This window comes from Castor canadensis, chromosome 1 (genome assembly GCF_047511655.1).
Source record: "Castor canadensis chromosome 1, mCasCan1.hap1v2, whole genome shotgun sequence".
In the NCBI taxonomy this organism is placed as follows: Eukaryota; Metazoa; Chordata; class Mammalia; order Rodentia; family Castoridae; genus Castor; species Castor canadensis.
Window position 1 is genome coordinate 189,132,724 of NC_133386.1, and position 12,988 is coordinate 189,145,711.

A 12,988-nucleotide genomic window follows, 5' to 3' on the forward strand; every position below is an offset into this window, starting at 1 on the left:
GAAGTCAAGGTGAGCCTAGAATACAGCAAAAATTTAACTCATCTGAAATTATCCAGCACTTAATAAATCTTTAAAAGTCTTTCTTTAAATTTTGTAGAGATTTTTAAATTAGAAAAAAGTAGTTGTAGAATATTTATTACAAGGTTAATCTTTGAAGCCCTTTATATGTATATGCACATACATGGCATCTTTATATTTGTAATGATATGCAATGAAATCACACTTATGCCTGGAACTTTCATAAATATTTTACATACATTTGACTTTCATATAACCCAGTAGGTTCTGCTCTCATTTCATGGGGACAAAGAAATGGGAGGGGTCTCCTAATTATATCAAATTATGAAGATATTATGTATCAGACCTAAGATATTCACCTGTATCTGTTTTCTGATTCTACACTCCTAACAGCTATGTCACATTGCCCAGAGCAAGTGGAATTATAACTGTTTTTCAGCCTGAATATACACAGGGAGTAGAGAACATTGCACATGCATAATCTAATTCTATAATACTAAGGAATTTCCTCTGATCTATTTTACATGTGATTGATTTATAAAATTCTAATTTCACAGCTAACATTTCATACATCCAGTGGAACTGATATTTATTTTTCAAAAAACTATAATGCTCTTAATCACAGCAAAGAAATAGCCTGGATTCATTAACCAGAGTTCCAGTGCTTCTCCATGGCATGCTTGATCAGGTTCAGGAAATGGAGAGGCTGAAATTACAGAATTTGAGGCAGCTATATCAGACATCTAAGAGGAATACAATTTATTATTGTATAAAGCTTCACCTTATTCCTAAAATTACAAAAGCATATTTTAGCGATAACTGATGACACATTAGAAACATTTTAAAGAGCTATTCATTTTGTGGTGTCACACAGAGAGACTTAATAAGATTCTTAAGAAATGATCTGCTTATTTAATCACACAATCAGAACACCGAAGCAATTCCTATGCTGGGCATCTGGGACAGAGTGTCATTATGTTGAAACTTTCACCATTTGCCAACATCTAAATATCCTCCTCAGCAAAACCATGCTTTATCTAAAAGAGTGTTCATTTCTATGAATTTATGTTCTTTCAGTGGAGCCAGAGAGGGAGCAATATGATGATCTAACCAGATCCCTGTTGAAAGGGTATAAAGATGAGCTCCCATCTCAGATGCTCTCAGAATCTCTGTTTTTAGAGCTGAGAAATTCATTTTCTCTAAGCCTGTTTCTTCAACTGGTAAGGGGAAGTAATGCTGTTCATGTACTTGCCTTATCCCCAAAGCAAAATGAGTTCATATACATATGTATGAGAAAAGGGGCTTGCCAAGTCCACAGGACAGCCCTACCCTCTGAAAATGTTTTGGAGAAGAACAAACTCTGCCAGCATTTTCATCTCTTAAAGTTTTCAGTTGCTATGGATTTTGTGTTCTGCCACAAGAAGAAGAAGTAAATAACACATATTAAACACATATTAAATATACATAAGGACCCATGGATATGAGTACAATTTTGTTCTGGGTTGAAGTGTTGTGGAATGAACTGTGAGTTGAATAAAGAAAAGGAATCTATGGACAGGTACTCATTGAAATTGTAGAAAAGCTAGAATATTAAAACCATAGTAATTGTGAATCTTAGGTCAAAACATTTCCATGATGTTGACATAAACTCAGAATCTCTTCAACTATAGATTAAGTACTATCTTACAATGATCAAATATTATCTACAAAAGCATGGAACTATGTGGACAAAGATGTTTCAAAGCAGTGTCCATAGAGTCTGTATTTGTGATTCTTAAATTCCTTCTATTTTGTAATCCTGAAATCCTACTCTCCCTCTCTCCCCTCTTCCTTCCTCCCACATGCCCTCACACCCCATATGCACATATTCATAAATACACAGGGCAATAGAAGTGAAGAATATTTAGTCCATTTGGTTACATACCTTTCACTTAAAGTCTCTAGCAGGAATTCTTCCAAAATTTAAGATATCAGTGAGGAACTGTTTCCACAAATATCTTGACTGCTGTCAGATAGAAAGAAAAGAAAAGCATTGACATATAATTCTTGGGGAGTTGATATTTAACTAAGTTCATGAGAGTGTATGGATAGTATGAAACTCCATCAAAGAGAATTGTATCATGTTCTATTTCTTTCAATATTTGTTATATATGTAGTAATGAAATGGAGTGATATATGCTTATTTGATGCATTTGGGGTAAAATGTATAAGTCAAATATTAAGCAATATTGTTTTCTGGTCTTGGTATAAAGCACTTTTCATTATTTACACATTTCATACTCACCATGACCCACTGAGGTAACATTTTTGCTTACATTTCAAATAAGGATATTACAGCTTAATCTTGCACAAGCTCTAAAACGAAGAATTTTATCTAATCTGTGTATGTATGTTTCCAAAGTTCATACATTTTTTACAATGCTCAATTGCAATTTCACAAATAAAAACTTAAAGCATTTGTTGCAAAATTAATTTGCCCTCATATTACCATTCAGATTTTCCTGAATATCTTTCTATTGAAAATAACCACCAACCAAAGTATTTCAGAAGAACTTAAAATCTTATGTATCAGTTGATCAAAGCTTCAAAGATCTACCCTAATTTAAGAAAATCAATATGCATGAATCCTCATTCTTACTTCTGTCAAATTTAACTTTTTTTAGAATATCAAGGTGGCCTTTCAGGATGGTCCCTCTTATTTTTCTGTGATTGCAACATGAAACAGCAGTCAGATGTGGCAAGAATATGTCTCTTTCATGATTCTTCAAAACAAAAATAGCTTAATGGATGCATTGATGGGAATATATTGAATTAAAAGACATAAGATGACTCAAAGGAAAATCTCCCATGGGCATTTTTTGCAACAAATGCATGTGTAGCTATAATTGTGAAAGTAAAGCAAAGATTACTAAAGAGGTCATAAAGGTGAATTTGAGACATTCATTAATCTCTTTCAGGTATAAGTAATAAAAGATTTCCCTAATATCACAGTACTGATGAAATATTATGAATGTTTTCTTTTTCCTCCTGAGAACAATTTCATTGAACACTGAATACACTGATACACTGATATTTATATAATCTATTTAATAAATGAATTATTTATCTTCCAATTATATGTGTTAAGAAGGTATCATAAGGTAATTATCAATGTGTTTATCAATATTATCATCAGAATTATTGCCTTTATAATAGTAGATTAAAGATATTTAAGTATGAGCACTAGAAATTTATATGTCATGACTACTAATTTCTCTTATAGGTATTAGTTAGTGTTAGAGTAATGGCTTAAAATTGGAAAATACTATAATATAAAATCTATTTTTTACGTATTTTCATGTGTTTGTTTGTTTTTTAATCCTGTCTTTCTTTTTGAGTAAGAAAAAGATAGAAATGTCACCAGAACCTAAATGGCAAAGGTCATATAAATCATAGCTCGTAATTCATAACAGGTATTCCTCACTGGTCTTTGCAAGTTGACTCTACAGGTTTATTTTTATTTTGTATTGTACAAAATAATGAGCTTCATTATTGCATTTCCTCACATGTATACAATGTACTTTGATCCTATTAACTCCCCATCACTCTCCCTTATCTTTATTCTTCCTCCTCTGACCCCTTAACCCAAAATAGTTTCCAATTTGAGTTCATGTCATTTTGTTTGTTTGTATATACATTTGATTATATTTATGGATCTACATTCTCCATGTGATGGAAACCATGAAATATTTGTCTTCCTGAGTCTGAATTATTTTGGTTAATCTGATGATCTCCAGTTAGATCCATTGTATAACTTGCTATGTGAATTATGGTGTAATAAACATGGTGTGCAGATATTATTATTGTATGCTGAACTTACATTCCTTCAGGTTTTGCCACAAAAGTCATATACCAGAATCATACGGTTCTATTTTTAATTTTGTGAAGACATCCATAGTGATTTCCAAAGTTTTGCACTAATTACATTTCTACCAATGGTGCATTAGGTTTCCTTTTTCCCTACACTTCGGTCAGCATTTTCTGTTCTTTGATTTCTGGATGATAGCCATTCTGACTTGCTAAATTGGAATCTCAATGTTATTTTGATTTACATTTCCTTTATTGCTGGAGATGCTGAATAATTTTTCATGTGTTGATTGGACATTTGTAATTTTTCTTTTGACAACTCTCTATTCAATTAATTTGTTTATTTATTAATTGGATTATTTATTCTTTTTGGCATTTAATTTTCTGAACTCTTTACATATTCCTAATATTAATAATTTGTCAGATGAATACTTTTCAAAGATTTTTGTCTCTTTTTTTAAACTAGCACTTCACTCGTGTAATTGTTTCTTGCTCTTATATCCTGAGTTATTGGAGTCCTTTTTAAGGAAAGGATGCTTGTGCCTTTATCGTGAAATGCTGTCCCTATATTTTCCTCTGGTACTTTCAGTTTTTCAGATCTTACATTAAAGTATTTGATCCAATTTGAGTTTATTTTTGTACAGGGTGAGATACGAGGATATATTTTCTGTCTTCTACAAATTGATATCTGATTTTTGTACACACCATTTGTTTAAGAGGCTGACTTTTCTAGAACATATACTTTTGGCACCTTTTCAAGAATCAGATGGTAGTAGATGCATGAGCTTATTTCTGTGTCTCCTATAATGCTCTATTGGTCAAAAGACATGTTTATTTTTATGCCAGTGTCATCTGTCATTTCTAATATAGTACTGTAGCATAAGTTGAAGTTGGGTATTATGATATCTCCAGCATTGAACTTTTTTTCAGGATTTCTTGAGCTATCCAGGATGTTTTGTGCTTCCATATGTATTGTAAGAATGTGTTATTTCTTTCTGTGAAAAATGTTATTGAATCTGTACATTATTCTTGACAGTGTGGATATTTTTACAATGTTAATTCTCCCAGGTAAAAATAGGGAATGTTTATCCATCTTCTAATGCCTTCTTCACTTTCTTTTTTTCCACAGTGTGATAGTTTTCATTGTATTGGTCTTTCATCTCCTTAGAGAGGTTTATTCCTGAATGGATTTTAAAGCTACCACGAATGGAATTGTTTTGTTGAATACTTTCTTAGCCCATTCAGTGTTGGTATTTTTATTTTATAATGCTTTCTCACTCATTTCCACTTTCCTTACCCATTCTGAATACTCACTGTATCCTACTTAGCATATTCATCTCAGTAAGCCCAGGGTGTCACACATTCCTGTGCTTTTCCTATAGCTGTTCACATCCTCAAAATAATCTGATACTACACTGTCATTAAATTATAGAATTTGACATGGTGGTCACTGTTCAGTGAAATTGTGGAACTTGTCTTATACATTTCCTTTATAATAGCCTCAATCAGTATGAAACATTAGAAAATCCTACATGAAGAAACAAATAAATTGACCTGCACAATGTAAGATTTCAGTATTCCAGTCTGTATGATGAGTCAAGTTGTCATTAAATTTGGAAGATTATAAAATATCTCAACAATATAATTTAAAATTTTCATGAAGCATACCTAAAATTATGCTTCTAACAATTAATAATACAGTAGTAAATATTTGGAAAAATGTAATTAAACCATTAAAATATCCTCAAAATATTTACAGAAGTGACATTTTTAAGATTTTACTATAACAAATGCTACATGTAGATCTAGATTTAATATATGGAGTTAGAGAAATAGAGACAGCAATAAATGCATCTGCAGTATGTGGGAATTATACTATGCTCTACTAAATATAAATTTATTAAGAAATAAATCATAGGACTGGGGTGTAGCTCATTGTTAGAGACTTGGCTAGCATGTCAAAAGGCTGGTATTCAATCTTAAGCACCACACACAAAAAAGAAAGAAATCAAGATGGAATTTTTTAAGTTACCTATAATGGAATAATAAGGATCATCCTAGATAGTAGTTCAGAGATTAGAGAAATATTCTTGTGATTATAAGTAAATATGTAACTTTTATAACTCATATGGGAAAAAATAAATTTGAAACACTCTACCATTGAAAGATAAGATAGTACACAAAACTGAGAAGAAAATAATTAAAGCCATAGTGGAATTTAATGAAATGGAAAAATAAAATTAAAAAGATAGGCAAAATTGGATATTGGAAAACCCTTTTAAAAAAGGTAAATTTGGAGAGATATGTGTAAAAACTAAACATAAAAAGTGAACTATATTAGTGAAAGGGGCTACATAAACTGGTAAAATGACAATAACATATAACTATAGAATGTTAACAATTAAATGTCAATGATTTGGAACAATTAATAAAAAATGATTTTCTAGGAGAGTAATTAAAATGACTGAGTCAAAAAAGACCTGCAAAAAGAAATTAAGCTCTAAAGAAACTGAATTAGTAAAATTTCCATACAGAAAACATCAGATCTGAATGGACCTGTAAATTTTTACCATATTTTTAAAAAATAATATCTTACTCATATAACAAAGTTTATGAGTAGTAGAGAAAAAACTAGTTATCATTCATTCATTTTACAAGACTCTTGTTACAAGGAAATAGAATGTATTACTGATTCACTTCCTTAAGGAAGACTGTGAAGAATCTTAATAAAATATTATCTAATCTACTCAGTATATAGAAAATAAATATCCATTACCAGGTTAATTTTATATCCTACATTTTATAATGTTTTAGAATTATAAAAATGAAAATCATTATCCAGAATCTAAACATTAGACATTAAAATACTCTTTAATAAATAATGCCTCCTTAAAAAATTTAACATATGCAGAAAAAGGGATTCAACTAAACATTTAATCTTTAAGTATTTGCCAACCTAAACCTCAAAGTATATCAACAATACAAATGAACTCTAGTAACACTAAAATCGTATTATTAAAAACATCCTACAGTAAACACATTCCCTTTGAAATCGAGAATGAGCCAAGGATGCCCATTTCCATCAACATGTTCATTCAACATGGTAGTACAAGTCTTCTCAAGCACAGAGGCAATAAACACCAGACATTTAAGAACTGGAAAGAAGAAATAGAACCGAAAGGTATTTGGACACAGCATCCACACAGAAAATCCTAAGAATTTATAGATACTTTAGAAATAGGAGAGTAACAAAATGACTGTTCATAAAGTTAACCTACAAAAGCTCATTACATGTCTACGTGCCACAAATAAGCACTTAGAAATTCAAAAACACTGCGTAATTAAGACAGATGTCACTCATTTTACTATTAGGGAATATAGTATCCATTAACAAATACTACTCTAGCTTTGCTGATAATATTTTACTGTGTGGCTATGTGATAATTTCTTACTAATTAATCAGTTTGTAGATTTTAGATTGTTTACAGATTTTAGCTATTACAAACAGAAGTTTTCATTAACATTCATATGCAAGTCCATATATATATATATAAAATTATTATTCTTGAGTCAATACCTAAAGATTCAATGGCTGACTGGGCAATATAGTAAGTGTATGTTTAGCTATTTAACTTTCCCAATAAGAGTGTAAGAGAATTTTAGTTACTTTGCATTTTTGCTAACACTTTCCAACTTCAAGCCTTTTAAATTTAGACATAATATTAGGTGTGTAGCATTAATAGATATCAAATTTCCACTCAACTATATACTGTTAATGGCTAACAGTATAGAATTTCTTTCATCTTATTATGTGGCTTTGTATATCTACAGTAGAATGTCTTTTGGAAAATTTTATCAATTCTCTGTTAAGTTGTTTGTACACTTAATGTGGGGCTTAAAGATTTGTTCATGGATTCTCAATACAAAAGATTCATCAGATTTATAATCTGGAGTATTTTCCTCCTTCCTTGCCATCTTAACAGTGCCTTTTGAAGAACAGAAGTTTATAATTTTGATAGTGTTCAATGTATCCACATTTTAATTTTAGGTCATGATTTTGGTACCAAATTTAGTGAATTGTTTCCTCACTCAAGGTCACAAATACCTTCTTCAATATTTTCTTACAGAAGTTTTTACCTTGAGATTTATATCTGGATCTGTACACCATTTTGATGTTTTTAAATACATTTCTGCAAGGTATGAATCAAATAACTTTTTTGCATATAGATACTGAATCACTTCATAAAGACACTGCATCATTTACTAAAAATATTTTTCGACACTAAATTGTTGTTTGCCTTTATCAAAAAGCAATTGGTGATGGCCAAATCTATACATTTCTGAGTCCTTCTTTGTGATTCTATCAATCCACTGATTTTCTTCCCTAATTGCCCCAAATCTTGAATATTTAAAATTTGTAATGGTACATAGGATATTACTTACCAGAAATCTTATACATACTTTGAACTATTCTTCCATGCTCAAATATTTAAATATAGCTCATTCTACTCCCCATTTCCATGAATTTTTTTCACTCATATTTTTCTTTCAGTTTCTTATTTCCATTTTTTGTTCCTCCAGTTGTCTTGGTTGTTCTTTTGAGTTTTCAATAAATACACTGTGAAATCTAATTTGTATTTTTACTCCATTTACACAATTCTAATAATATCCCTGATCTTAAACAAAAAGATTGCTACTCTTTGACATGGTATACATACACCTTTATAAAAATTTTTTTTAGATACTAGTTAGCCATATTCCAGGTTCTATGATATTTTATCATTTAATATTGGCTACTGAAATTCCTATAGATCCTCAAGTTTATGGTGCTTTTGCATCATTATAGTATTACTGGTGTCCTTCATCCTGACGATAAATAGAAAGATTAAAAAGATTTCATATTGCTTATTTTAAACTAGTGCTAAAACCAAAAGTGAGAATTAGGAATATCTACAGGGAAAAATTTCATTACATATTTTCTTTGGCTCATTTAATCCTTGTCCACTCAGAAAGCAAGCAAACTGTTACATTACTTACTATATGATCAGTGGATTCATGGTCTTAGACTTGGAGCTATGAGCCAGAGCTGGCATGGAGAATATACAGAGAAATAAAAATGAAGTGAATGGACAATTAAGTGTATATATGATATAACACAAGGAATGGACTTTAGTAATCAACCACCATCACTATGTCCTTTAGCCTTCCATACTCCCACTGTCTCTCAGAGTCCTCCTTTTACAATTATATTATTGATTTTTTCTGTTTAGATTCCCCATATTACAAAATACGTGCTTTGTTTTTTAGAATCTGGCTTATTTCCCTTAATATGATGATCTTCAGTTCCATCCATTTTCCTGAAAATGACATCATTTGTTACATTATAACTAAATAATATCCCATGGTGTATTCTAAACAACCCATGTTCAGATCAAGAAAGGGGAATCTCCTATGCTTAAATTCCAATTACAGGGAAAACTCCAAGACTGGCTAATACTCAAACAAATTTTCCCAAACTACTTGCTTTTAAGGCAAAGCATTTCAATTGCAGACATAATGAATTCCTGGGAAAGAAAGCACAGCTACAAGACAAATTCCTTGCATCATATGGGAAGTTCTATAAATATTCTGTACTACTAAAGGAAAATGTTAGTTTGTTGTAGTTCACATATCCAGAGCAAGAGTCCTCATGAGTGGAGTGGCTCATTTGAATGTTTTCTCTCCAACCTTTCAAACTCCTGTCTTGCAGGACCAGAATCCAAAAACAAAGATCACTTTACCATAGTGTATCAAGTGAATCAATACTAATGAAGTTAGCCTGGCCCAAAAGACAGAAAATCGTATGTTCTCCCTCATATGTGGACATTAGATCAAGGGCAAACACAACAATGGGATTGGACTTTGAGCACATGATAAAAGCGAGAGCACACAAGGGAGGGGTGAGGATAGATAAGACACCTAAAAAACTAGCTAGCATTTGTTTCCATTAACTCAGAGAAAGTAAAGCAGATACCTTAAAAGCAACTGAGGCCAATAGGAAAAGGGGACCAGGACCTAGAGAAAAGGTTAGATCAAAAAGAATTAACCTAGAAGGTAACACACACTCACAGGAAATCAATGTGAGTCAATGCCCTGTATAGCTATCCTTATGTCAACCAGCAGAAACCCTTGTTCCTTCCCATTATTGCTTATACTCTCTCTACAACAAAATTAGAAATAAGGGCAAAATAGTTTCTGCTAGGTATTGAGGGGGTGGGGGGGATAGGGAGGAGTTAGAGCGGGTGGTAAGGGAGGGGGTGGGGGCAGGAGAGAGAAATGACCCAAGCCTTGTATGCACATATGAACAATAAAATTAAAAAAAATACTAAATCCAAATATTGTCTTTCTGTGATTTGGAATTTAGGAGCAAAAGAAAGATATATACTGATGAAGACATGTCCTTACCAACTTTTGATTTGATATTGAATTATGTGAAATCTCTTTGCAAGTGTATAATTTCTTTCATATCGACATCTTCTAATACCAATAAGAGATAACTTTAAAATTGGGCCTGAAATGTATGTCAACACCATCATTAAAGATCATCTAATTCTACTAAGGTAAGTTTTCAAGAATGCTGATACTTATTAAATATTATTTTTATGTATAGTAATTTTTCAAATACAGCCAGAGAGTATTTCATCCTCATCCTAATTTTTCTAAAGATAGTTGATGAATATCTTAACCTAATTTAACACTGGACAATTTGAAACTTACAGAGATGAAACAGGTTATGTGATCCAGGTCTCTAAAGCCAGGAACTATTATTTGGCGAAGAAATAACTTCTTTAATATTTAAGATTAATCATGAGGATGAAATCAAATTATAATTATACCATACACAAAAGATCAAAATATGAATATTTAAAGACATGAATCATCAGGTATTGAGTTTGAGCACAAACATGGAAAACTCTGAGATCAATTGCTATAGATAAAATAAGACTATGTGACATCTCTTAAAGTAATAGTGGACATGATTTCCCTAAGTTTATTTCAGGAGTAGATGTTTCTACATGTTATTGATCATACTGTGAATTACACTTCTCTGCTGAGAGCAAACGTGGCAATAAAAAGAAAGGAAAGCCCTATTTGTGTCTTTAGCACTGTAGTGGATGTGTTCATGTAACAATCAATTCTCATAATAACTCATGAAGTGTTATTCTTCTAACTTTATAAATATATGATGAAGCAAATGTAGAGAGATCCAGAAAATGTAGCCATGTTAAGACTAATTATAAAATAAGTATGAAAGTAAGTAAACTACTGCTAATATTAACCACTTAATAGTTTCATAGGGAGTATTAAATCAACAAGTGTCTGCCAAAAACACTTGTAATGCAATGTCATTATATAAGATTGTTTGTAATTTTAGTTCCAGAGATCCCTAAAACACATGAAATAATACCAACAACACAGGGTTTTAAAAGTACTACAGTGAACTATGCATGTAAAGCACTTGATAGGATTTAATACACAGAAAACATGCTATTTTATTATTGGCTACAACAAAGTAATTAACTTTTTCATCCATAATAATAAATTATGATACACTAATTCTTGCATCCTTTCATTACATTTCAATCATAAGCATGCTGAAATTCTTTACTTCAACTGTTATAAATATCATGTAACTGAGGTTCCTGTCTCTGGCTTTCACTTTTTGCTAAACATCAATCTGTTTCTTCAAAGACACAAAATCGTATTAGTAGTCAATTTTGTATGTTTACAAAACTTCTCATGTATATACTCTTTGTAGAATCTTCAACCCGCAGGCAATTTGAGTATTCTTCAATAACACAGAACCCTTTATATCATATCAAAACAAGTAAGAAGACTTCAAAACTTAATAAAACTACACATCTACTATTTGATAGAATTCAGAAGTTAAATTCAAGGTTTTATTAGTGTATTTTCAGGTATTAAAATTAGCTTTAACAAGCCATAGATGGAAAATAGAAAGAACATGGTAGAGTTTGTTCTGGGACTCAAAGAGAATCCAAAGATGCAGAAAGTCTTATTTCTGTGTTTTTGATCATCTACCTCATCTCTGTGATAAGAAATGGGCCCATTTTGGTCACCATAACTTAAAAGTCCTTTCTTTGGATCACCTATGTACTTTTTCCTGCCCTACCCCTCCTTTATTGATGCCTGATACTCCTCTGGCAATACCCCTAAGCTGATTGTAGATTCACTCCATGAAAGGAAGACCATCCTCTTCAATGGATGTGTAACCCAAGACTTTGGGGAACATTTCTTCACAGGTGCTGAGGTCATCCTGCTTATACTGATGGCCTATGACCACTATGTGTCCATTTGCAAGCCCTTGCACTATACAACTATCATGAACTGGCGAATTTGTATCTTGCTAATAGGAGTATCATGGGTGGGAGGCTTTCTTCATGGAACCATTCAGATCCTGTTCATCTTCCAATTTCCCTTTTGTGGTCTTAATCTCCCAGATCACTTCATGTGTGATCTCAACCCTTTGCTTGAACTGGTCTGTACTGATACCCACACTCTGGGGCTCTTTGTTGCTGCCAACAGTGGATTCATCTGTGTTTTAAACTCTCTTTTTACTGATTTTCTATGTGGTCATCCTCTGCTCCCTGAGAAATCACAGCTTGGAGGGGAGGCTCAAAGCTCTCTCTACCTGTGTCTCCCATATCACAGTGGTTGTCTTATTCTTTGTGCCATGTATATTTGTGGACCTGAAACCTGCAGTTACTGTATCCACTGATAAAGCAGTTTCTGTATTCTACATGGTCATAACTCCAATGTTAAATTCCTTAATCTACATCCTGAGGAATGATCAGATGAAAAATGCTATTAGAAAAAGATTTAGTAGGAAAGTTACTTCAAGGGATAAATAAATGTGCATGATACCAATATGATTTCAATTGAGGAGAGAAAGGTCATTTTTAATTTTGTCAATAGTGAATAATTACTGGAAAAAAGTATGTATCAAATTCATAGAATCTGTAGTGAAGGAGGCCTACATAGGTGTGAAAAAAAATCTGGGCAACTTAAACCACAAGCACTTTTTCATATTTGGAATATTCTAAAGTGTTTTGGCTTATTTTTC

At 31.9% G+C, this 12,988-nt stretch overlaps 1 pseudogene; it reads left to right on the top strand.

Moving 5' to 3' along the window:
- The first annotated feature begins 11,851 nt into the window (after nucleotides 1–11,851).
- Nucleotides 11,852–12,776, top strand: LOC109676684 (olfactory receptor 4C46-like; annotated as a pseudogene).
- The last annotated feature ends 212 nt before the right edge of the window (nucleotides 12,777–12,988 follow it).